The sequence below is a fragment of the Amia ocellicauda genome, chromosome 2 (assembly GCF_036373705.1).
Source record: "Amia ocellicauda isolate fAmiCal2 chromosome 2, fAmiCal2.hap1, whole genome shotgun sequence".
In the NCBI taxonomy this organism is placed as follows: domain Eukaryota; kingdom Metazoa; phylum Chordata; class Actinopteri; order Amiiformes; family Amiidae; genus Amia; species Amia ocellicauda.
The window spans coordinates 24,066,849-24,089,152 of record NC_089851.1 but is presented as its reverse complement, the minus strand read 5'-3'; the positions used below and the strand labels follow the sequence as shown (position 1 = coordinate 24,089,152).

Genomic DNA, 22,304 nt, shown 5'->3' with positions numbered 1-22,304 from the left:
TTTGAAAGATTTTACACTAATTCAATGTCTTGAGACTGTTGAATCTTTAACTTCTCACTTATTATTAAAATTATTTTTAGTTTTATTAGTATTACATTTGCTGTGTCTGGAGGTATTGAGTTGGAATGGAATGAGTGTGATAGTAAAAAAGTAAACAAACAAAAAACACATAGGATACTAATGGGAACAAAGTGATTAGTATTCATATTTATATTTGTATTATTTAGTACTCAGTGTCACTTTAATGCCTTTTAATAGACTAAGTTTCATGCGCGCACTACAACTTAATGCCCTCTAAATAATATCACATGAATAGAGCCCTTCTCACTACTCTGAGCTGGATGTTAATTGAGATATTATGGGGTATTACCATACCACTTATACATTGTCATTAGCATAATCAGAAGCACCACATTAATTGTGATCTATAAATTGTCAAGCAATTTACACATACACACTAACAAGCACAATAGTCCTTAGTGCCCTAATGTTTATGTAGTCACTACACACAACTGCAGATACAAGTATGTTTCCTGGAAACAGTTATATGAGAAGTGAAGACTGGGAAATTGCGTATTTGTTGGGCTGGAGAACTCTTGAGAGATCAGCATGTTATGTCTACAGTTAAACTGGTAGATGGCAGCAAAATGGTTTGCAGTTATCTTTCAAGATGGGAATGATAGCAGACACAAAAGCACCCTCTGCTGGTTATTGAGTGCCCTTTAAACTCCAGGACTGTACTATGACAATATGACTGTACTTGATGTCACAATGTTCAGAATCTGCAAACAGGAATTTCACATCAGGTACGGCTGATAACACCTTGGATGTGTGTTTACCTCAAAGAAGATTTGCCTTCAAGTGACTCAAGTTAGAATTGCATTATTTTGCGAAAGATCAGCAATATAGTGAAGCACACTTACTTTTTAATCAAACCTTTAAGAAAAGAAACCTTTTAAATGTGGACATGGATCTTTCCAGCTGTTTCATGCAAATGTTTTGGAGGTGGTGAATATGTTGACATTATAGGTTGCTCTATAGAGTGGGTCATAGTGATCATTTAACAGTATATCAGAACAGAATCTAACCAATATGCATATTGTGTAGATTTATGCCTAGATGTGAGTCACTAGGTTCAGAAAGGTCTAATGTTGTTAAATATGCATTTTAATTAATCCACAGTCATCCATTTCCTAAATCTAAATTCACGGACACAGTAAATGTTTCCTACAAATATATATACACTCACCTAAAGGATTATTAGGAACACCTGTTCAATTTCTCATTAATGCAATTATCTAACCAACCAATCACATGGCAGTTGCTTCAATGCATTTAGGGGTGTGGTCCTGGTCAAGACAATCTCCTGAACTCCAAACTGAATGTCTGAATGGGAAAGAAAGGTGATTTAAGCAATTTTGAGCGTGGCATGGTTGTTGGTGCCAGACGGGCCGGTCTGAGTATTTCACAATCTGCTCAGTTACTGGGATTTTCACGCACAACCATTTCTAGGGTTTACAAAGAATGGTGTGAAAAGGGAAAAACATCCAGTATGCGGCAGTCCTGTGGGCGAAAATGCCTTGTTGATGCTAGAGGTCAGAGGAGAATGGGCCGACTGATTCAAGCTGATAGAAGAGCAACTTTGACTGAAATAACCACTCGTTACAACCGAGGTATGCAGCAAAGCATTTGTGAAGCCACAACACGCACAACCTTGAGGCGGATGGGCTACAACAGCAGAAGACCCCACCGGGTACCACTCATCTCCACTACAAATAGGAAAAAGAGGCTACAATTTGCACAAGCTCACCAAAATTGGACAGTTGAAGACTGGAAAAATGTTGCCTGGTCTGATGAGTCTCGATTTCTGTTGAGACATTCAGATGGTAGAGTCAGAATTTGGCGTAAACAGAATGAGAACATGGATCCATCATGCCTTGTTACCACTGTGCAGGCTGGTGGTGGTGGTGTAATGGTGTGGGGGATGTTTTCTTGGCACACTTTAGGCCCCTTAGTGCCAATTGGGCATCGTTTAAATGCCACGGCCTACCTGAGCATTGTTTCTGACCATGTCCATCCCTTTATGACCACCATGTACCCATCTTCTGATGGCTACTTCCAGCAGGATAATGCACCATGTCACAAAGGTCGAATCATTTCAAATTGGTTTCTTGAACATGACAATGAGTTCACTGTACTAAACTGGCCCCCACAGTCACCAGATCTCAACCCAATAGAGCATCTTTGGGATGTGGTGGAATGGGAGCTTCGTGCCCTGGATGTGCATCCCACAAATCTCCATCAACTGCAAGATGCTATCCTATCAATATGGGCCAACATTTCTAAAGAATGCTTTCAGCACCTTGTTGAATCAATGCCACGTAGAATTAAGGCAGTTCTGAAGGCGAAAGGGGGTCAAACACAGTATTAGTATGGTGTTCCTAATAATCCTTTAGGTGAGTGTATATATGCCTTGTTATATTTAATGTTAAGCCAGTCATCGCCATTATGAACTGCCCATAAATCATATTTTTTCTAATTTCAACAAGATGTTCTGAGCCTTGCTAAATGTTCCCATCATAGAAACGGATGCTGAACTCTAAATTATCCATTTGTTTTAATATTTAATATTTTAGTGTCACAAAGAAGACATATCATTTAATAATGTGTGTGTGTGTGTGAGAGAGAGTGTGTCTATGACTAAGCTTCAGATATAAAATCTGGGTTTTAATGTCTTTATAGCTAAACAGATTCACAATCTCATTCATATGGATATTGAAAAGAAAAAGCTACAGTGAATAAAGGGCTTCAAAGTTAATTATAGGCTGACATTCTGACCAAAACAACTCTGACTCTGCTCCTCTTTTAATAACCTAATTAACAAGTGCACTTTGTACCTATAACCTGTTACCTTTTAAATCATGATTTATTACCACATCATATACTGCTGCCAAGAAGCATTGTGAAAACTTCCTCATATTTTACACTATTTTATAATTGGATTGTTCAATATGTTTATACTACCATGCCTTGGGAGTCACGCACTTAGTGTGCTGTAATGGTGTAATCCCCTAATTATGAAAAGAATGAACGCAGAATACGGGAGGTTTTCCAAACATGTAAAAATGGCATTCCAGCATGCCATCTGTATTTCACAGGCCTGACAATTTGCAGGCTACAGACTGTCACATGGGACACGGAATACATTACAACTGTCAAAAATACCATCAAGCCCCCAACGTCACAGGATTTATAGTATAATCTGTCCTCAAATCAACTGCTCAAAATTTGACTACTGGATCAGAGGAGCTCCGTGACACTGAGATTATAACACAGAAAGACGGCAATGATATAATTTGCCAAACATCTTTAACCAGTTGGAATTTTTCATTTGTTCAATGGAAATATATGAAATATTAAGATGGAATTAAGTTTCACCTGTTTAATTATGAATAAAAAGAGAAAGCATTGTAAATGTCAAGGGAGGTGACAGGGCTTTTTGGTTGTTGTGTTGATTATTTTGATTGTGTAAAAGTGCCTTGGTTACTTTATTGTTTTTTTTTTTTTTTTTTTACATATTTGTGTTATCACGTGTGTATTTAAATAATTCTTGATTGAAAGAGGTTATCTAAGTGTGTACACCAGTGTTTGATTTGGGAGAGGCCCCGGCTTTAAAGGAGGAGAGAGAGAGTTTGAGAGGGGTCGGGAGATGTGGAAGTGAGGGGTAATAATAATAAACCTGCAGGTGGTGTAGTCCCAGGAGTTATTTGTAGAAGGTGGATTTAACATGGGGACCCCTGCCCCCCTGTCACACAAATGTGCTACATTTTGCACTACATACCATGGTATAAGAATTATATACAGTCTGTGTATTCTTGTACTTTTAAAACATGTGTGGTAAACGATTGCCAACTGTAGATAACTTTGCCAAGAGGAATATCACTTGAGATGTATGACTGTGCACCAAATCATTCTTGAAGTCAGGTGCAGAAAAAAAAAACTCCCAAACATTAGGAAGGAGGACTCTAATATGCTGCTATATTTTAGCTCTGCAGTCCTAAGCTGCCGGAGAAGCAGTGATGCAGAGAAATTGTTTGAATTCCAGCTGATATGCCATGATTAAGTGTGGCTGCCGACATGGTATTCAGGGTAGAGACACTGAATGACTCATGTCAAATTCTGAAAGTCTCCCAAGAAACATCACTCTACTGCAGCTGCTCAACCACAAACAAACCAACATGCTAGTTCCAACCAACCAACAAGTGCCCTGTTATCATTGCCCTTGATACTTGTGATATTGTGATGATAATAAAAATACTACTACTACTAATGAAAATAAAGATGATGATGATTGCTGTTATTTAGCTAATAACATAAGGGGATTATGTATTGCTAACAGGAGGGATTAGTTCTTTGTTGTCCTTGAATACGTGGCAAGGATGAAACATGGTGCTTTCCTTGTAATTTAAACGTCTCACACGTAGGTGAGGATGTGGAACTTTACAACATATATTCTAAATGTTACTGTACTATCTTGTGAACATCTGTTATTGCCAAACTTTACTGAGATCTCACCGAATGTGATGGAAACAAGATCTTGAAACCAGGTACTGAGCAACTTCTATATCTTGGGATGAGATATATGTTGTGTTCTGTATAACTTCCTCCTCCAATAGGAAGAGAGTGAACTGCCCCCTCCTTCTGTAGATCACACCTTTTGACAGGCAACTTAACTGCTTGTAACCAGGGAATCAATAGGCATTGCTTTCCTAACCAGTCGCAGGGTCTCCGTGTGAATTCCTTTGAAAATAAAGCTGATTGACTTTAACTCCTGTGCCAATAATTCTTTCCAACAATGATGATGATTATTAACTATTAATTAATTATCACACTATACTATTGGATCAATGCTATATGTGTCTCTAGCTCTTACAGAATATATTTGATAGATAAGTGATTTGATGCGTCTAATCTTTAATTGCATCTTCAATTTACATAATTCATGAGGTTGCTGCCTGCTAGCTGTGACTGAAAATAGAGAGCTCATCTGAATAAGTATTTAAGGCTATACTTTCAATTTACATAGACCTAATTAAAGTTTACACATCCTGAAAGCAATAAAAAGGTGTATGTGAATTACTTTATTAAAGTGACTGTATGTTACACAAATCTCTGGAAGCAGAACTTGAAATAACAAATGATATATCGGTATATTTCACCAGTTTGCTTTAAAACATGGAACATTAAAAATTAATAATTCACTTATGCAATTGTAATAGCTATTTATTTCTAGAACTATTTTATTGTTCAAATTGTCTGTTGTAGTAGTGTAGCCTTTGTGCCCTACATTTTGTGTTATAATTTGTTGTTCATTAATAATAAATAAATAATAATCAATAATAAACTTACCTACCTAATGAACCTATCTGTTATGAGGTGTCTGAAGGGTCCTGCAAAAGAGACTGCTGGTGGAGAGATAGTCAGATACAGGTTGGAGATATTAAAGTGGGGCAGAGCTAGTATCACCCATTGACATTAGTTTTCATAAGATGCAGAGTTAGTGAGTAGAAGACACTGAACTGATCAAAACGCTGGCTTCATTCACACTTGCAGTAATCTGCAAACTAAATCTACTTTTCTTTTAAAGATAAAAGTCTACATTTCTGTTTTTTCCAGGGGTTCCATCTAACTTTGGAATAACATTCAAAAGCCTCTCGGTTCTCACCCTACTTGAAGTCATTGTGTGCACATTTTGTGTGGTGAATCAGCAAGCTCTAGCAGTGTATACATATATATTGACTATTAGGCCTGATGGCCTATAAGCATGGGATTGTTTAGATGTATCCATTACCATATCTACAGCATAATTGCAAAATAAATAGGAAAACCACAGTATACTTGAGTCAAATAGCAATGATGTTGATTGTTAAATTGTTAAGAACTTAAGAAAGTTTACAAACGAGAGGAGGCCATTCGACCCATCGTGCTCGTTTGGTGTCCATTAATAACTAAGTGATCCAAGAATCCTATCCAGTCTGATTTTAAATGTTCCCAAATTTTCAGCTTCAACCACATCGCTGGGGAATTTGTTCCAGATTATGACAACTCTCTGTGTGAAGAAGTGTCTCCTGTTTTCCATCTTGAATGCCTTGAAGCCCAATTTTAATTTGTGTCCCCGGTGGTTTGATGTGGTTGATGCCTTTCATGATTTGAATCAAGTCCCCTCGTAGTCTCCTCTGTTCCAGGGTGAAAAGGTTCAGTTCCTCAGTCTCTCAGTAGGACATTCCCTTCAGACCTGGAATAAGTCTGGTTGCTCACCTCTGAACTGCCTCTAGAGCAGCGATATCTTTCTTGAAGTGTGGAGCCCAGGGGCCTGATGTACAAAGACTTGCGTTGAATTCATACTAAAGCATTGCGTACGGACAAAGCTGTAAATGTGCATATGCACAAAAAAAACAGATGTATGAATCTCTGCGTACGCAGGATCCCACGCATTTTCTTTGTACATCCCAATTAACGTGAAATTGAGCGCACATGCACGAGCACAACACCCCACCCTGTCTCCGCCCTTAATTAAATAAATTGTAATATGGTAATGAGTCCACTGTGGCAAAAGCAAGCAGGAAGAAAATGGCAAAAGCCAGCAGCAAGAAACGAAACTTTACGGAAAGTGAATTGGAGGTGCTACTATCGGAGGTAGAAATGTGAAAAAAAAAAATATTTGGAACTTTGTCCTCCGGAATTAATAACAAAAGGAAAAAAAAATGAGTGTGAGAGTTTGGCTGACGCCGTCAATGCGGTGGGATCTGAAAATCGCACTGTAAATGACCTTAAAAAGAAATGGTCTGATATAAAGGTGGAAGTTAAGTGGAGAACTGCTGCGCAGCGACAAAGTGTGGGCAGAACAGGCAGTGGTACAGGGGTCGATGAACTTACACCCTTTGAGCAGAGAGTACCTCTATCATGGGTGTCACTTTACTCTCTGGAATAGTATCTGATGCTGTGGGAGACTCGGATTTACTACAGGACTGCCACGAATGTAACTCATTTCCCATTTGTTTGCTTAACTGTGGTACACATATACCAGCCTGCATTTAATTTTCAAATGCATGGAATGTAGCTGACCAAAAGTACACCACAGATTTTACGTATCCATTGCATTTATGGCAAATGCGTGTACCCATTAATAAGGAACAGACTCAAATCTCAATTAACATGTGCCTGTGTTTATTTTGATTTATATGGTGCAACAGCAGGAACGTCCACTGGCACGCACTCTGAGTCCGCCCCCCCGAGCAGCCAGGGCCCATTGTGTCCGGCGTCTCCAGTGTCTCCAGTGTTTCCAGTGCTCCCCCAGTGCTGTGGCCCGTCCATCTGGCCGCGTCTTAACGCATGCTGTTCTGGAGTCACAATAGCAAATCGTAATGGCCATCAGAGAAATTAACAGTCACCTGAAAAATATCACTGACGCACTCACAGACATAAGCCACTCATTAAAGGAATTGGTCAAAAAATGAACTTTGTCTCTGATTACCATTTATATTGTCGCAATCACATGTTGACGGGCCTGAATGGCTTGTTGGTTGGGCAGCACATACATTGGTCCTGGGTCAGAGTTACCGGCGGTGCCGCCACCTCACCAAGTGGTATGCCGTGCCTGTGCACGACATTGTGCAGCACACCACAGGTCAGCACGATGTGGCACACCTTGTCAGGGCAGTATAACAGCACCCCCCCGGTCCTGTCAAGGCAGCGCCACCGACATTTCAGCTGCCCAATCGCCCGCTCTACAACTGACAGAGTGCGAGAATGGGCATCATTGTAGCTGTGCTCTTGATCAGTTTGTGGGTTGGTGAGGGGGGTTAACAGCCACGTCTTTAGTGGCTAACTAGCGGTCTCCTGATGGGCAGTTGAATAATTAAACAGCAAAAACAATAATAAAAATAAAATTAAATAGAACCATAACTTTAAATGCATCACTCACCAAGAAGCCACCCATCGCGCACCCTGCCAGCTTGGAGCCTCATCCCAACCATGCTGTTTGTAAGGATGTGTGAATCATGGCTTGACCCAGGCCACCTTGCCACAATATTTGTTAGGCGCATTTGTGCATCACATATTATCTGCACATTTATTGAATGGAAATGTTTCCGATTCACAAATGTTTGCAAATTCTTCTTCAGATGGCGCCTTTATAGCAATGTGTGTGCAGTCGATCACTCCGATTACATTAGGAAAACCGGCTATCGCTGCAAATTGCGCTTTAATGTTTGGCTGGTCAACTACATCGTATGGGAACCTTATATACCTGGTAGACATGCAGATGATCCCGTCCCATACAGCTGGCATTGCGCAGCTCAAAGACGACTGGGTTATTCCTGAGCAGTCTGCCAGTTCCCTTTGGAAAGAACCAGTTGCCAGGAAACCAAGTGTTGTCCGCCCCTGCAGGGGACCGGGTATTGCGTGGCTCCTTGCTGTCTCTCTCTCCAAATCCGGACCCAACTCAGCACAGAATTCCAAGAGGATTACCCTTGGAAATCTGAAACGGCTGATAAGCCAGTCAGCATCGTGGGCCAGAAAATCATTGTGGTCCCTAAAAACTCGTTCTCCTTGGATTCTGCCATTAGCAAAGTCCTCTAATAAGGCCAACGCTGCCATTGCCATAGACTAAGGGTTTTATCAATCTGCACATGCTGTTATATGTTCTTACTTAATTGCATAATTGATAGAATATTCCCATAAGGCTCGTGTGACAATAGTATTTAAATTAGTTTATAAATTGCAAATGAATAGCAATGCTTCTCACAGGTGGTGGTGCGACAACAATTCGTAGTGTAATGTTTGCAACTTCACTTCATTGACTGTAAGAGTCGCCAACGGACAAAAACCATGAGAGATGTACGTACGCCAGACATGAAGTTGGCGTGGAGGAACGCACATTCTTGCGTTCATTTCACTGTTAGTACATCCGACCGTGAGCGTGAAAGATGGCGTACGCAAAGTTTTTTTTTTGTGCATAAGCAGCGTTGATACATGAGGCCCCGAACTGTACACAGTATCCAGATGAGCTCTAACTAGTGCATTGTACAGTCTGAACATCACTGCCCTTGTTCTCAATTCTACACTTTTGACAATATACCCTAACATCCTGTTTGCCTTGTTTATTGCTTCCCCACATTGTTTGGATGGAGAAGGTGAGGAGTCCACATAAGACTCCTAGGTCTTTCTCTTGTGATACTTAATCTCGTTCTATTCCTCCCATAGTGTAAGTATAGTGGACATTTTATTACCTGCATGTAATACCTTGCACTTGTCCACATTGAATTTCATCTGCCAGGTGTTGGTGTCAGGTCTTTAGTTAGACTCATGGAAATCTTCGGCTCATAAGTATAGGGGCTGTACGTATTGAATCTGATTTCATCCTTATGTTTGGAGTCTTCCAAAATTATCAATAAATGACAAAGCAAAACCAAATTGTTTACCAACTCCTGCATTGGTAATCAATATGCCATACCAGCATTTTATTAAAAGAAATGGAGCAATATCTAGACACAGCCACCTGAAGGTAATCTATTTTAGAGACATCATAATCTTCACTGACTGACATGCTCATTTATTTTTATATTTAGAGTGATTGTATTTACTCAAACAAATGACCTTAAAAGCCATAAAGAAAATTAAATAAAACCTGCAAATCTCATATATTATTCATTGACATTCAGTTGATGTGTGTGTGTGTTTCCATAAGAGTGGAGAGCACAAGTTCATCTGAATTAATCTAATTCTTATTCTAATATATTTTAGCACAGAAATATTATCAGCTTTGGTCTTTCAGTTACTCCTTTCCTTACCTGTCAGAGTAAGAACATGTTGATGGTTTCAAGGACTAATACTATCAAGTTAAAGAGGTAGAATAAGAAGATCATCAGGGCACTGTAAGAAGCATTTGCTGTTCTCTTAGTATCTGAGAATATAATTAATATATATTAAGGCCTCCCCAAGATGTTTTCCCACTTGTTTTGATTTGCAGAGTTTCTTTTCCAGGTCACGTCAGCAAATCTTCTTATATAATCTTCCCATGTTTATGATATCTTCTTCTAGGTCTTTTTTCATCAATTGGGATCCATTTGATAGCTTATTTTTTCCATCTTTGGTCTGTCCTTCTTGCAATGTGCCTGAACCATTGCCATTCTCATATTTCTATGATGTCACATACTTTTCTTTGTTCTTGTATCCATGTATTTGTTTTTCTGTCTCTTGTTATTCAAAGCAGATCTGGGTCAAATACATATTTTCTGTATTACCAATTACTTCAAATACTTTTCCAAAATTGTATTTTTAATAATATAAATTGTATCCTGTACTTGAATGTATTTTACATACTTTTGTTGTATTGACATGTATTTTGCAAATACATGTGTATTGAAATATGTACATGAAATATGTATTTCCACAAGTATTTTAAGTGTTTTCAATTATCTGTATTTCAATGTATGGGTTGTATTGGAAAATACAATCTTGTTTGTAGCAAACTCAGCACAACAACAAAGATGGTCTACAATTACCAACACATAAAGACTCCAATTGAAAGTAAATGCTGAGTTGCAGAAGTCTCTACCCTCTCTGTTATGTTGTGGCCACATTTGTGTTGTAGTTAAACTTTGTATCACTGGCTATGCACTCAGTGGCCACTTTATTAGGTACACCTGCTCGTTAACACAAATAGCGAAACATCGAATCATGTGACTGCAACTCAATATATAAAGCATGCAGAGATGGTCCTGAGGTTTAGTTGGTGTTTGACCAAACATTAGAATGGGGAAGATGAGTGATCTAAGAGACTTTGACTGTGGTATGATTGTTGGTGGCAGATTTGGTGGTTCTAGCATCTCAGAAATAGCAGACCTCCTGGGATATTCACACACTACAGTCTCTAGAGTTTACAGAGAATAGTGCGATAAATAAAAAAAACATCCAGTGAGTGGCAGTTCTGTGGGGCCGAAAATACCTTGTTAATGAGAGAGGAGAATGGCCAAACTTGCTCAAGCTGTAAGAAAGGCAACACATACTCAAATAACCGCTCTTTACAACAGTGGTGTGCAGAAGGGCATCTCTGAACACACAATGCATTGAACTTTGAGGCGGATGGGCAAGAGCAGAAGGCCACGCTGGGTTCCACTCCTGTCAGCTAAGAACAGGAAAATTAGGAGAAATGAGGAGTCAGGATTTGCCATAAACTGCATTAATCCATGGATCCATTTTGCCTTGTGTCAACAGTACAGGCTGGTGGTGGTGTAATGGTGTGGAGGATGTTTTCTTGGCACTCATTAGGCCCCTTAATACCAAATGAGCATGATTAGAATGCCAAAGCATACCTACGCAATGTTGACTATGTGCATCCCTTCATGGCCACAGTCTACACATTTTCAAATGGATTCTTCCAGCAAGATAATGCACCAGGATAATGCATAATGCATCATCTCAAGCTGGTTCCACGAACATGACAGTGACTTCAGTTTACTCCAATGGCCGGCACAGTCCCTAGATCTCAGTCCAATAGAACATCTTTGGGATGAGGTGGAACGGGAGGTTAGCAGCATGAATGTATGGCTGAAAAGTCTGCATGAATCCATGCTATGAAGAATTCAGGCTATTCTGGAGGCAACAGCCTGTCTAAAACGAAAGTCAGTGACATCCACCCTATTGGAAATAATTGCGGTTTTGGAAGATTCAACACATACTTTAGAAAACACACCCAGAACACTGAGAAATTTAACAGGGTGTTTCCCATTTTAATACATTACTTTAAATTGTAACAGACACAATAGTTGATTAAATATAGCCATATGAACAAACATTAACACATTGCTTTTTTGGTTTCCTCACTAAGATAGAATATGATATTAAAACATAAATACTGGAAAACTGGTAATAGTTTCATAGTGGTTAGCTTAAAAAAAAAAATTAATGTTACTCTTTTAATAGAGATGCAATAACGTTGTAGGCTGAACACTTAAGCACAGACTCCAGTCCGCTTGGTGAGCCCAAACACGTATATACGCACGAGCAGCTGACCTCTCAGTTATCCACTATAACCTGAGATCATTCTCCCATGGATGTAATGCCACAGAGCTGAACCTATTGACTAGAACAGCCTTCTACCCTCTTAAATGCAAGGAGCTCATGCAGTTCCTTTTCCGCACCACTGAATGATGCTCTAACTACAGTCCTGCTGGCCCACACTGACCTGACTCTTTCTGTACCAATGGAATAAATCAAAATCGAGTTTCTCCTACAGAGCTACGAACTACAAATTAATAAATAATAAAAACAACTTCCTCACAATATGTTTTGATTTTCTACCTGCCACAAATACTCATACTTTTATTATACTGCAAGAATATATGTAAAACATTTTAAAACAGAAAATAACAACACAGAAAAACTATAATATTAAGTTATATCAAACAAACAACTTATGTTCAACAGAAAAACATCAGATCTGTTTACCTGTATCTGTTCTACATGTTCAGACAGGGTCGTTTGCAAACCTTTTTTCTCATACACACAATGACTCATGGGAAGTCATAAGTGTGTATCCAAACTGTATAACTTTCATTACTTTAATCTGCAAAAACCCTGCATTGGTGCCAAGAACAGCACCTGTTAATGAAAAAGGAAAACAAGACTTTATAAACAGCTTGTTTAATTGTGAGTTGAACAGGCACAGTGATACGTGTTTGTAGTACTCCATCTGGTGGTAGGTAAAAAACATATACTGTATGTAAAGCTCTTGAGGGACCTGTTTATGCTTGTTTTCTTGTAGAATTATATTAGAAAGTCACATAAATGAATACTGATAAAAAATATTATTGTATGTTAAATGATTTATATTATTAATAATGATTATTGATTTTCATATATACCATCACCACTAAGTTATGCATTAATTCAATAGTTTCTGTAAAAAAGAAAAAGTAATCCTTGTAGCATGATAACAATTAAATAATGTCAGCAAACCTGCCAGTATCTAAGGCCCAACAATTAACTACAATACACTGATAAGTTTTTCTCTCCACCACTGAGTGCATGCATGTGTATGTAAGTGGGAGTGTGTATGCATGTGTGTGTGTGTGTGTGTGTGTGTGTGTGTGTATACTCTCGTATACCTATCCAAGTGGGGACCTAGGTGTCATAACACACTCATGAAGTGGGGACTTGGAAAGCCTTTAAATCATGTTAGAATGGTGCCTAGACCCCCACAGTGAAGTTTTTTGAAAATGACCAAGTGGGGACCTGGGGGGGTCCCCAATTGTGTGACTTCTGTTCTCAGTGCTGCCCCTGTAGGCTGGAGCTGGTATTTCGGTCACTAACACACACGCAAACCTAACACACTCTGTCTCTGAGGCAGCTGGGACTGTCACTGAGGGCCTTGAAACCATGTAGTGCTGAAACTGACTGTAATTCCGAACATTGCACTGTCATCTATATTGAAAGTAGGTACTTTCATCTTTATTATTTGTAAGTACATGCATACTATTATTAATTATAATTATAATAATTATAATAAATCATCACCATTATAATAATAATAACATTAATATTATTAACAACAACAGCAACAACATTAGGAAAAAGGACATTAAAAAAACTTGAAATTGCATTTGAATCCTAACCCCATTCATCCAGAGCCCATTTAAAAGCACTATAGTTACAGTGTGTGTGTGTGTGTGTGTGTGTGTGTGTGTGGTAAAAATAGGGGGTTGGTGGTAATTCCTTGGTCTTTCATCCTTTAATCTCCAGCTCAAGGTCACAACTGAATGAGTCTGAGTATTTTATATTACGAGAAAGTGGACATTCATTCAGAACACAAAAACCTTCAGCACAGATCTTTCTTCGTTGGAAAGATCTAGGACGGTATGGCGGGGGGGCGCTGTAGTCAGGATTAGGAGCATTCCTGAGCGACCGGAGTGTCTCACATGACACTCACAGATCTCATTGTTAGTGTGTGTGTGCAGCTGCAGCTGCATAGGACAGCATTATTTGATATTTCATAATAGACTAAACCCTTATTGACCTTGTATTCATTTCTACAGTTCTGAGTTAGAAAATGGGAAGATGTGCATCAAACAAATTTATAGTCCTTTTGGATTTTATTAAAATACAATATTTGAGTATTTCTGCTTTCATTTGCTGCCATAACAATATATTAATTACATGTATACCTTGTCAGTTACACAAAAGCATGCATATTTCTTAGTTCCCATCTGTGCCAAAGATTTTGACTGAAGTTCCTGATGAAGATTAAACGATGATAGCAAAACATGAAAGCAGAGCTTTACTGTTTATTCTTGTGTGTGTCTTCACATTATCTATTTCTTTTTTTACATCTTTCCCTCTCTATTCTCACAGCTCTGGATCCAGCAGTGAAAATGCCTTTAAGCGGGGTTGGCGTTATGAAGGGGGTGGTAGAAGAAGATAACTCAATTCCTCTGTAAAACCATTCAAGAGGTAAAACTGGCCATACAAGAGGGCGGCATTTTAATGGGGTGTGATATAAAGGAGAACAACCGTACAGTCTGAACAGGTTACTTTGCTTCCTTGAGCTGGCCTTTCAAATATGGATGAAATGAATTCAATATAAATTAAAATTTTTTTAAATTCTTATTTTTCATCCCAACTCTAAATGTCTGGAGTGTCAGTCTCCATTGTTCTCGTCTCTGTGAATAACATTTTTACATTATCCAGGGATCCTGAGTTTAGCATGTAAGAGGAATTAATTTGATGTGTGATTTCCAGCCAATCTGAATAAGAGTTTGACTGAAACTAATATTATGACCTCAAAAAGATTAGTTTCTGAGGAAAGACCCATCAAATCCAAGGTGTACACTAACCATTTATTTGCGAGAGAATGAACGTGTAACTAATATCTGATTATATTAATAAAACATGTAATATTAAACTTCTGTTGAGTTACAGGAAAGAAACAGATAATCAGGATATCGTGAAAAAGGGACATATCAGGAAATCTGGTCAGTCTTTGTCAGCAGCATGCCTATGGTCATGATGTGAACATAAGAATGCACTGGACTCTATCTGTTTCGAGTTCAGACATTATGGATGTGAACTGGTTAAACTGCAGCCTGTGAGGAGACACCGTTTCCCATGGAGAAATAATCCTCCATGGTAGAGAAATATGCCTAGAATATCTTACAAGCACCTATTTCTGTTAGTAGCTTATTTTACCTCATCATCCTGTGCATTTCTAGATGCTGACGCAGAATGATCCCCTTTCCTATTGCACTGCTCATCAGGAATAGATTTCACACCGTTTCAATTTCACAATTCATATTTGTGTTTTTGTGGGTTTTTTAACCAGTGGTGCACTCCCAACGAGGTGTTAAGGTGACATACAGTAAGCTCCCAATGAAAGGTACAGTGATAATTATTCTGCAATTTTTCTCATACACACAAAAACACTATTGTTTTCAGTCTCATTATAACACATAATTTAAGTGGTAAATCCAACTGTAACGTGTCTAATTCTATAATAAAGTTAAACTGTATTCTCCCCTTTTCATGGCACACAATTGTCCTGGTCTGGTGTATTAGACCACTAATGCTACCATTCTGTACCATTTGTAGGTGCTGGGATAAAAACAAAGTGTTGTCTGTGGAGGTAAATTATCGGCCTGGACAATTTGTACTAAAGTATGAAGAAAGATGAAGATAAAATGGTGGTTATTCCGTCTCTCACCAGCAGTACTGAAGCAGCTAAATGTAGCACTGTCTTTGAGCTCACATCTTCTGCTCTCACATGGCCAGGTCTGGATCTCACCACTCACACTGAAACACCAGCCTCCTGTCCCAGCTCTCCACCTATCAGAGAGCTGGCACAACTCAATCATCCATAACCTTCACTCAGAAGCCTCCAAACACATGCTACGAGCACACAACCCATGTAGTCACATGCTCCATATGGGACTGAGTGACAGCTCCCTTATATTTTGTGAAAAATCAAGACCTGGAAATGGGATTTGGGACAGAGCCTGGCATAGCTGGGAGAAGAAAAGAAAAACAAATTCCACCTGCAGCTTTTGTCATTTACAATATTAATGTATTAAAAAGATAACACATTGTCCTCACCTGTACCTGCCTACTTAAACACGACGACAAAACAATACTGCAGAATCACACATTTCGACTCTATTGGACAATATTATATCAGAAATACACATTTTAGAGAAATCTACATGCACCTACTGCCAAGAGTCCTGTGTCTAAAATCAAAGTAATAATGTTGCTGTGCCTGGCACTTTACATACTTGTTGACAGCTGGTACTGTCTCTGTCATCTTTCTGCCAGGCCTCTATTTAGAACATCTGGTTAAATTCTTCATTTTTTTACTATTCTCTTGGGTCCATTATGTATTTCTAACAATATTTGAAAGTGGGATCTTGGCAGGTACAATCATTCTACAGTGACCTATTAGGCGTCCCTTGTGAACGATACGTTTTTAGTGCTCTTGTAAGGCGCTGGACTAACAGTTCAGGAGATTAAGGTTCTTCATCCATCCTCATCGCAGTGACAGTATACACGGCCACTAAGCTTCCAGCCCTGCCAAACTCCCCCAGTGTTTCCATCCTGCTCTTTAGGAAATGCCTCATAGGAGTCAAATAAGTGGTTACATATGTAGCAGTCTCACCCCACTGCAGTTTTTCACTTTCATTTTGATTACATAAATTATATTCATCTTGTCACTTTGCACCTTTTCATGTGTGTACTGCCTCTCCAGTCCCTGTGCAGTGCAAAGCCGAGCGATTGGATGATGGAAATATAAACTATTTAAAGCCCCCTGGGGTGGTCACGCCCGGAACAGAGACGACACACGGAGCCGAGGCAGTGCGAAGTGAGTGGGGGGGAGAAATGGAAGAAACTAAAGACAGAAAAAGATGTGTTTTAAACTCTCACTGCCTACTCTCGGCTGCTGTCTGGTTGTTTGTTTGTGTTGTTTGTTTAATTGATTTTAATAATGAAAATAAATCAATTTTAAATATCATCTGCCTGGCTGCTCTCTCCCACAATGGCACTCGCCTCATTCTCTCCCTGTAGCACCCCCGCCAAGGTCCCGGTGCTACACATATTTACCTTTAAAATAATTCAGGATTCCCTAATAATATGCTTCTGTAAGCTGTTTGTTTTTGACGCAATAGGCTACTATCAAAGAATCTCTAGACTTCTTAAAAACAAGGTACTCTGTTTTCAAGAGGTATCAAAATAAACAATAGTGAGTTGCATATTTTATTTATAAAATACTGATAAAGCATGATACGTTTAATTATGTATGCTGTTTTTTTTTCCTGAAACTAAATCATCTGAAACATGTTTTCAGAGTTTCTTGGCCTATCTCCCAAACTCTGTACAAAAATATCCAGTCATGCCATGACTTAAAAATAATAAAAAAATAAAACATCGTATTGCACTGCTATGGAACTATGGAGATCAACTATGAATGTTATTATGTATGTATTTATTTATTTATTTAATAAAGCTCAAATTTCCGCATTTGTGCCATGAAAAAATATGTATGGAGTCTACACATTGATTGTTACAGATATTTTGGTAGTTTTATATTTATTGCTTCTCTTTTGCTGTGTGTTTGTAAGTATTAAAACAAGATGGGACTTGACACTAAATTTGAGATATGAAGATTTATTGTATTCAAAAGCTTACCTTACCTTATGTCAGTAAATAGTGCCCCCACAGTCATATTAATGAACTAATGACAGAATTAACAAGCCATTGCATTTGGTAAGACTCAAAAAGGAATGTGACTGTTTTTTTTCCACAGTTTGTAGAATTTTTATTTGTCTGAGCTGTTGAGTCATCTCCCATTAAGTTTACTGTATAATATCATAGTGCATAATAATTATAATAATATATCTACAGTATATACAAAAAGTTAACCTCACTGCAGTAAATTCTTTACAAAAATAAAATATTTTGCTTTAGATTGGAATATGTCCAGTAATTGGAATTGAAATGTCACTGTTCTTCTGATTATTGCAATTTGAAATTAAGATTATACAGGTATCTTTGTCAATATAACCTTCTTTACAGAAGCTCAGCTCATCTGCACTTGCTCTGCTGAAGAACATGTCATACATGGATTTTGAAAAATACGTTTGTACAGTTTGTGCCTTGTGACCTTATTCCTTGTTCAATTTTATTTATGAAACGATCACGCACTTTACTCTGTGATTCTCCGTGAGATAAAAACTCCTTTCCAATAACCCTTCTTGGTAAGGGCTATAGGTACAGTGTGTGGTCAGTTGCATAGACTAAATGTATTCATACTTAATGTATTTATTTTTTAAGATGTTTATGCATCTAGCCCATTATTTTTAAAGTCAAAATTGTGCACAGAATCACAAATACATTATACCATTTGGAGTGGTGGTAACAATTCAATTTTTTGGCTTTATTTCCTTATATATATATATATATATATATATATATATATATATATATATATATATATATCACTTGATTTTTTAAATTGTGTTTGTTATTCCCTGTCCTGCCTTGTGAATGCGTACTTTCCTGGTAAAACACCATCCTTTTATTTAATGTATGGAATTTAGGAATGTTATATTCATCACCTTCATTATATTTCTCCCTGGTGTTTTAGCTATCCACATCCTATGCACTAAACAATGGCAACTTCATGAATTTCCTTGCTCTCTAATAATATATACATTCAACTAATCCATATGTGTTATTCTTATGCACATTAACAACCTGACCTATCACCATACATATTTAAATAGATAATAATTACTCTTGTAAGTGTAAATTCTCTAAATAATACTGCAAGGTATGGTGAAGCTCCAAACACAAACAAGGTCATTCAACTTTGAGGCAAATGTCAAACATTATCACATGATATTGACTCAGCAGAGTCAAGTCACCAGAAGGGCTGAAATGGACAGACACATCCTCTTTATAAATTGAGAAGTAGCTTTAAAGCATAGCATTTAGAAGGAGGCAATGAAGACTGACTGAAGACATTTACCTCATGGCAGACAAACGTACAAAGAGACCACAGGACAATGAAAGGGAAACACAAGTCTGCTGGCAGTCTGCTGGCGAGGCAGATGGAAACAAAACACATCCCTGCTGCAGCGTGCCCCACAACATGGTCTGATGCCAGCAAGGAAGGCATCAGCCAAGAAGGAAGATATCAGTGCTGAGAAATATGACAGAAATACTGCAGGGGAAAAAAATCACTTCAAATCCCTCACAATGCAGTGAATGAAAGTGAAATTAGAATGGCAATAGAGTTTACAAACAAATGCACAAAAATACCTGAAGCAGAAAGGTCATCAGATATTACACAACTGCTTTTTTGTTTTCCTTTCTGTTTTCTGTTGGTGCGGGACAGTTCAAATTTGAGGTCATTTGCCCATGACAATCCTCTTCGTTGCTTTTTTCGTATTTTTGCATCATCTCTGTATTTCTGCCCATCATATCAACATATCAAAGTTTATGATCTTTACTTTTACTTTGATATGATTAGAACTGAATAGCCAAAAAAGGATGTCTAGAGTACGTATGTACAGCTGTTTCTTGAGGGGATATTTTGATGAGAAATGCCAGCAGTAAAGTTCCAGCAAAATGTGTCTTAATAGATTTTCACATGCTTCAGTTGTTTATTTATAATTCCTTTCTTAATTGAATTATATTAAGGTGGTCCAGACTCTCCTATATTTTGTATTATCAATCACACATAAAACCAGCCAATCACAGAACAGGATTTCCAGAAATCCTGATACCTCTTATATAAGTTAATAAGTCATGTGAAGGGTTGTCTCTTATTATATAAGAAATGCCATCTTGTGCAGTTTGGGGCTGACTTTTCAAGGAATATGTAATAGATACTTATTTCTGATTCCCAATGCTAAGACAATTCTTATCTTACAAAAGTATTGGATGACACTCATTCATTATTCTTCTTACATTGATACAAAAGCAATATTACTTCTTTTATATATATATATATATTGATTACATACTCTCTGAAGTGTATCTAATATTAGGAAGTTACACATTGGTAAACAAATGCTTTGACTAGCAATTACATCATACATGGTCGAGAGGTACATTCAGATAAGAATACAATAGACATGGATTAAAATATAAAAATTAATATGTAAAACATGTATCTTTACAATCAAAACAAAGTTGAGATATTTCAACTGAAACCAGTTTCTTGAACTTAACAGAAACTCCTCAAAATCCTCATATTCTTCTAATATTTAGATTTTGATCAAATTAACTGCATGTACTTATCATATTAATGCAAACCTTAATGTAGACTCATCCAGCACTCTGTTAGAGACTGGAAACAGAGCACTATTATATGGAAAAACTCAAAATTATGTCTTTCTATCTTTAAATATCACATTTTATCAGTGTATAAAAAAAAGTAATGAAAAGTGTCTTAAAATGTGGAAACAGGAATAAGTAATTAGTAGACATTCTATTCCTTAAATTGGAAAAAGGAATCAGGAATCAAGTTCTCAGAGGTTTCCTGAAAATGTATGTGGTGTTATTGGCAGCTATTACAGTTGTGTTGATGTATTCAAACTGATTGAAGTTGATTGCATTGAATTAGAGGTTAAAGGTTTGCATATATTCTCTCTGTCACCTAGCCTTTTTCAAATAACGACTTTAAACATTGCACATAAGTAGGTCAGCTTTTAATGTACTGTCAAATGCATCAATATTGCATCATAGCAAGCCGAAGGAAAAGCCCCCAATGTGCAGCAATTTGATCCATTTCAGATTCAATTTACCGCATAATCTCAAATGAGCTAACACCAAGAGATGGATATCTCAGAGTTATGATCTTATTTTGAATAAATTGTCATAAGCAGATACGTACATTGAAATTAGTGTATATTAAACATTTTCTTCTTCATTTATACATTTTTTTACAAGAGGTAGAAGACTGTAAAACCGAACAATTATAAAACTGCTGTTCGACAATTCCGCTCCCTCCCTTGCTCTGCTGATGACTCGAAGTGCAAGTCCCCCACAATTCTGAAACGAAACCTACGCCCCTGCTGGCACCATCTGAAATTATGAAACTAATTTACACTGAAATCAAATTAATATTTTCTAAGGAAATTTCATATTTTGCTGGACAGTCTATTTGAAATACTGCCAACACGTTGTATGGCAGCACATGTTCCATTTAACCATTTGCCATAGAGACCAAACCTGGTAACAAAACCTGTTCCCGGATAGCCATAACCATTTGTGATTCATAAATCTCCTTAAATATGTAGTCACTGAATACCTTGAACATATGTTATTTTCACCAATTAAGCCTAAGAATTGGATCAGTTATGTAATTAGTGGTTTGAATATAACTTTATGGATCTTCAGGACCAGATTTGGCCAACAAGCATCATTGTGACGAGACAGAACGGAGGTGGTTTGGGGATTATATATGTCAATCGAGAGCTTCAAACTATTTCCTGATGTGACTGTACAGGTTTTAGAACTTGTTTGACACTCAGACGAAAATAGATTTTCAGATGATGACACAAAGCCCTAGACAATAACACTTCCATAGCTGAATTTGACAGGTTGGACAATGCAACCAAATAATGTATCTCCAACTCTCCTCATAAAAAAGTGTGTCAAAGGATTTCCAAGAACTTTCATCAAGAAAAAAAGAATTCAACTGTAATAGAGAATTATTTATCAAAAATGTCTTTGAATGCATTTATGTGATACATATATAATACTTTATCATCTGCAGGATATCTTTACTAACCTCATAATTGTTATAGACTGGCCAATGTACCTTGGCACAGTCTTCAGTGGTCCATGTTTTATGTTCTTTTTTCAAGACTCTTTTTGTGATTTATCTCTATATTTAAACATGTTATGTACTTATTTTTGCTTTACATTATTTAAATCTGTAGAATATTCTTACTGCTCAATCTTACAAGGACAATTTCAGTTGCTTACGTCACAGGAAATATTGTAACATTTTTCTTATGTGAAATTACATTCAATACATTTCTAGACTCCCAGTTTTGTCTGTAAAATGTGAAGAAAAAAATATAGTTTATGAATCATAACCACAACATTTCTGCAACCATTCCTTGATGTTACTATAAGAAGATCCCTGAAAGGTTATGACAGTGTTGTGAAATGATTTAGGGATAATATGGATTTGCAACACTGTAACTATGGCACTCAAAATAATGTGAATGTTATTAATGGAA

The 22,304-nt window shown here is 37.5% G+C and overlaps 1 long non-coding RNA gene across 2 annotated transcripts in view; it reads left to right on the top strand.

Annotated features, from left to right (window-relative positions):
• The window catches only part of LOC136767639 (uncharacterized), a 51,754-nt gene extending 34,695 nt beyond the window's left edge, over window positions 1-17,059 (top strand). The window contains exons 2-4 of one of the 2 annotated variants that reach the window (XR_010821843.1): window positions 14,413-14,511; window positions 14,980-15,433; window positions 15,646-17,059. This is a non-coding gene — a long non-coding RNA (uncharacterized LOC136767639). Of the gene's footprint in view, window positions 1-14,412; window positions 15,434-15,645 lie in introns of both variants that reach the window. The other variant, XR_010821842.1, reaches the window with a different exon arrangement.
• Window positions 17,060-22,304: the final 5,245 nt, after the last annotated feature.